The sequence below is a fragment of the Prinia subflava genome, chromosome Z (genome assembly GCF_021018805.1).
Source record: "Prinia subflava isolate CZ2003 ecotype Zambia chromosome Z, Cam_Psub_1.2, whole genome shotgun sequence".
In the NCBI taxonomy this organism is placed as follows: Eukaryota; Metazoa; Chordata; class Aves; order Passeriformes; family Cisticolidae; genus Prinia; species Prinia subflava.
The window spans coordinates 14,707,462-14,713,461 of NC_086283.1; positions in this window are offsets into that span (position 1 = coordinate 14,707,462).

The following is a 6,000-nucleotide window of genomic DNA, read 5'->3' on the forward strand; positions in this document are numbered from 1 at the left end:
TACCTCTGCTCATTTCAGAGAACACTTGTGCTTATTGCTTGCTTGGTCAGGAACCATGAAACCAAATAAAGTAGGTCTGGGACGGACCTCTTGGGAACATCTCATCCATTACCCCTTCCCTAAGGCTTACAGAGTTAATAACGGAACAACAAGCTTGCAAACTCCAGCTGCCAGGCTTTGGAAGTTTAGCTTCTCCTAAAAAGTGCACTGCTCTTGTCAACATGGGAGAATCTGCACGTGCTTGCTGATCTGTGCAGAGATTAATTTTAAAGCGTGCATTGTGCTCAGACGGCCCAATGCTACTATTATATGCATCAGTAAGTTTCATATTATGCAACTACTAGCACTTACATTCAAAGAAAGCACTTTTTTTTGCTCATGACAAAAGATAGTTGCTGTGGTATCATTTTAAAAACTACAGCTATGAAAGATAGGTCCTTGTGCAGCATCATCTTCTGCCTATTCTATTAAAAAGCATTTACTACTTTGAGGAATGCATTGGTAATTTTTGGTACCTCTCTTTCATGTAGCACAGCTGATTTTTAAGGCATATCTTCATTGGATTTGACTGCTCACTAAGTGCTAGCCATTATCAAATATTCCTTTAACTGCACAGTTTCTCTGTAGGTCATTCCCTGGAAGACATATCTTCCACAAAATCTGTACACAAAAAACACTTGTCTTTCCTCTCTCCCTTGTTTCATTTAGCACTAATTCATGGACATTCCTGCCTCTGTAAAGCTGAGTTTAAAGGCATTATGTAACAAAGAGCCCACATACCTGAGCGTGGTCTTTTCCCTCTCAAGAAGGTTAATGTGTATTAAGTCTCATCGCAGGAGGGTCGGAGTAGTCACAGAACTGTCCTAAACCACAATGTGGACAGCAGAGTGCTGTGGTATCTCAGCAGCTAAAGCAGCCTGACATGCAACCTGCAGTACCTGTGGCAGCTAATTCAGGTGCCTCTATGCAGGGCCACGCATCAGAGCTGAGACAGATTAGTGGCGTAGCCTCAGGATTTTAGCCACTATTGCCTGCTGGGACTAGAGCAGATGTGAGCTGTGTGGGTCTAAAGGAATGGTTGCCTGTTCCTTGTAGCCTGCTGTGTCCCAAAATTTACAGAAGAACCACTTGACACTGAGGTAGGCAAGGGCAACCACCATCATTTCAGTGACTGAGGAGGAACTGGGCATGGCAGCATCTCTACCCACAGTTCAGCTGCAATGTACTTGGGAGCCTTTCCAGCCATATCTGACTCTGTTGAGGTGACTGATTGTTGCTCTGCGCCTGTCATTTCATAACACATTGATTACTTCTTCCACACTTTTTCAAGTTTGCAAAATTCTTGTGCAGTCCCCTCATTTGTGTCAGATTGTGGTGAAAAGAACAGCTTCAGCTTCTCTTTTTTGCCTGTTAAGAGTAATGATGGTTTGCTGACTCACAACATACCAAAAACTTTTTACTGCAGATGAAAGTTTGCTTTGAAAGCATTCATCCAAATAAAAATCACAGCACACCTAACACAGTATACCATTCCACAAGTTTAAATGCCCAGTCTCAGGCTGTCAATCACTAGAAAAATTATTGATGGACTGTTCTGCAAAAATTGAGGGATAGTAGAAAGTATGGAGAAATACACAGGGTACAAAAAGAAAACTGCTGATAATATAGTATACATTTCCATACAATGTTAACTTTCATCACGAATTAAGGATATACCTAAATTACCAGTGAATGCCACTCTCTAATAGTTTTCCTTCTTCTCATTAGATTAGAATGCAAACCTGTGCTTTATGGGATAATCCTTAACCCTGGCCTAAAGTGCAAGCAAGTCTAAGATCTAAATTTATTAAAATAGTTGTATTATACCAAGATGTGATCAGGATCAGCAAAGGTTCTCTACAAAAACTTTCCTCAAATTATAAATCATGATTTCCAGCCAGTAAAATCTTTCACACAAGTGCAGCTTGAAAAGAGTATATAGCATTGACACAATAGATCCACAGAAATAGCCCAAGTAGCAAAATCCTTATCATTTCAATGGAAATCATTGCAATTTATCAGAAAAGTCCTGCATTTTACTGAAACCTATCTGCTCATTTGTGTGAGATGATAAATATGATTTTAGCAGGTTAGTCATTCTACACGGCAAGGGTAGTTGAGAGCACTTCATTGCCAGAGCTGTTTACTCCTGTGTCTACATTGTATTTTGAGCCACATGACTTCTTTTACAGATGTGTATTTTATGACTTCAAATGATATTTTGTTTTAAATCCCCTCCAAAAACCCATAAAATTTTAAATGATAAACAAAGAAGCTGCGGAGGCCACTGTTATATTTGCAGTAAGTTTCTCTCATGAATGCTTAAGGTTAATTTTAAAGTCTATGAGCCAGGCTTAGACTCTACGTCCAAGCATGTGATGGAGAAGGATTAAGGAAAAATAACTTTTAGCAGTCCTCACTGTGAGCACACTACCAGCCTTGAAAGCAATAACGAAGTGATGGAAAGCCTCACAGGCTACAAAGCAAAGATCAACATTTTGATGAAAAAGTTAATACACAATCCTTCCACAGATTCTGTATATAAGATGTAAATTGGGAGCTACTCTATGAACCAGCAAAGAAAACTTATACTGCTTTATCTGGAAGCCAAGATTTATTTTGATGCCAATAGTGGAAGTGTTTATAATAGTTTCTAGCTGACTGCAATGTAAGAAAACAACATTTCCTTTGTTTTTTTCTACAGCTGAACTAACTGCGTGTTGTGCCCACAGACCATTTTTCTCAGATGAACAGGGGATGCACAGCATTGTCTCCTTCCTTTCTTACCCTGCTCCCTCCATTACAAGGTGATGTAAATTCAGTCACACACTTGATTACTATGGATGGAATACTGCAGACAAGGAAGTGTGAGACAACAAAAAAATGAAGCTATGGGTGATACAGTTATAAATGAAAGAGCATTGCAGAGGCACAATTTCTTGGGTCAAAGATTAAAATAGAAACAGAAACCACCTTCCCTTGCAATCTGCCATGGCAAGAATACTTAAATAGTTGGTTGTGAACAATGTTAGGATTTGGAAGTGCAAGACCTCATGAAAAAGGAGACTGAACACAAGCATTGTGAATAATGAAGTAGTATTGAGCAAGCTACCAGAGTTCCTCTTGTCACATGACTGGTCAGTGAATTTCTGAACAAGAGCCTGCTCAGCCCTACTTTTTAGCATATTATTTTGTTATGCTGTGTTATTTTGACCTAGGGAAACTTGATGCTGTGTTAGCAGTGTGTCTTTCAGGACCACAATAGCACTCATGCAGTTAGATCATGAAGGTATATGTTTTCAGAAGTATCAAAATCTAATTTGTCACAAAATCCAATAAGAATGTGAATCCAGTTCCTGTGAAACACCTTGAGAAATTTTCCTTAGTAAAACTTCAATACAGCCTAATCCTCCGCAGCAACAAGTCCTGTGCTCTGCAAGATTTTTGATTTCCTGGAGTTTCTATGGGCCTGAGCTAAAGGAGTGACAAGAATCTTTCCATTGATTTGACTGAAATCTTTCTCCATCCCTGGGATCATCTTCCAGATGACCACCTGGAATAAAGACAGCATTTGGATACTATCGAATACAGAAACCTCCAGTTTGATGAGAACTTCCATCAGCATCTCCCGGTGACCTCTGAGACTCATCTGCAGTAGGCAGCACTTCAAAGACTTATAAAAAATGTAGCTAGAACAAATAAGGATTTGGAAGCTTTGATAAGAAAATGGAGTAGGGAATTATCTATGCATTAGCTGGAATATGTAGAAATATTTACTATGTATAATATGCCAGAATCATCTACAGAGACGAGCTCCTGCAAAAATAGTTAAACTGTTGTCTGAGGTAGCTTTGAAATAAGTGTCCCCTATCATGCATAAATAACAATTGGAAGCCCCATAGAGTCACAGTAAAGAGATAGCCAGAGTGTGTTCTGGGATTAAACATAATGTGTTGATTCAAGGCGTTCATTGCACAGCAATTAACCCAGAAGGTTATCAGCAGTGATTTGCTCTGATACCCTATCATGCAGAATTTCATGCTGCTCCACAGAACTGTACCAAAGCATCCCTTACACTCAGTCAAACAAGCTTAGCACCAGCCAAAAAAGGTTATTTTCCACAGCAGGGGAGAAACTGAGCCCATCATTTTATATTCTTGAGGAATTAGGTTTAAAAGAATGTTATCAGCACTGGACAAGAAAACAGAACTAGCAGGCAGAAAAGTAGTTGTAACTGGACTGAATAAGAAATTATTACATGTGCTGGAAGACAGAATGGGACTCTCCAACCCGAAACAAAGAGAAGAAAGAACTGTACTTGGATAAATAACTCAACCTTGCTGTTCACTCTTCAATAGTAATTCTGCATGACCATCTGGGAATTCCTCTGTAGTAATTCCTTTTTAACAATTCTATAATCATATCTTAATTTGTCATTTCTTAGAAGGAAACTCTCTTTGAGAGCCTGCTTGCTGCACCTACAATCTCTTACCAGAGTCTTTCCATATTAGTACTTCTTTATCTTTAAAAAAACAGCCCTCAGCATCAAAGAATACCAAGCCTTGGAAACACATCTGAGATTATCCAGCCCTCAGGCTGAACAAGTCCTTTTTGTTATCCTGAGGGTGCTTTACCTCAAAACCAGGTTTGAGATAGGTTGGTGGAGATTTCCATTCAGGCAGAATTCTCAAGAGCTATAGCCTTACCAGTAGAATATTTTCCTAATGCTTAGCTTGATGTTTTGGGGTTTTTTTTTCTCTTCTATTAGAGTCCCATTATTTCTTCTTGTATCCACCCTGAACATGGAGAGCAGATTTATTACCTTCCTTACTGCAGCAGCCTTTTATCTATTTGGAAAGCTGTCCCCCATCATGTCCTCTCCTTTAGACTAAATAATCCAATCTTTTCTCTCCTCCACACTAAATGAACCCTTTCTTTTCAGAAAAAAAATCCACCAAAATGCAAGGTGTTTTGTTTTGAAGTGTCTCAATAGAATACAAAAATTATTGATGCAAGGAGCAATTTTAAAATGGAAGTTCAAATTCAGCTTACAAAATTTTTCGGTTCTGTCTCTCAGACAAAATTTCAGGTATTTTTACTGCACCAAAAGAACTAAAAGTATATGCCCACAAAATATTCTGATATCAACAGATATATAGCATTTTTCAAAAAGATTTTTGCTATGAATGCTTCTCTCTTTCTCTATCACTTTGACCCAAACTGAGTAAAGTGTCTTAAGAACATGTGCAACTTCGAAAGTATGAACAGCCCCACCATAAACAAAATCTGACTTAGAAATAAAGTGTTTTCTTAGAATTCTTTCTCTAGGAAGGCAATGAGTGCAGTTATAAATGATCTCTACTACAGAACCTCCTCATCTTAGAATTGTGCCCATCATTTGAGAGATGGTCTCCTCAAAAATATGTATTTAAGCATTTTTAAAATGCATGGTCCAGCACAGATGCAAGAGGGAATGGAAGAGATGTGGCTTTTTTTGAACTGATTTCTTTCTGCATTAGAAAGAAGCTAAGTGTACATGCAAAGTGCAATGCCTTGCTCACAGGAGGATTATATCATACTGCACTATAACAAATCCATATGTTACCCATTGACTTCGGGGGTAATCAGCAAGGGAACACCAGCATTTTCAAGTAGGGTGGCGTGGGAGTTATACCACACTCCCCTCTAATTACCTATGGAGACTGCAGTTACAGTGTGTGAAATGGATGGATTATAATAGACTTTCCTTCGTCTGCTGCCAGGCCCTGATGCATGCAATCCTCCCCTTCACAACAAGCAGCACTGGCAACTACCTATGTCAGATTTCTGTTAAAAATGTCACAAACATATCTCCTGTCCCAATATTTCTCTAATTTATCTGATATTAACTTTGCTGCTTTCATAGTTCATTCCTAACCACTCTAATTAAACTTATTGATTGCCTCAGAGGAAGGATGTGTA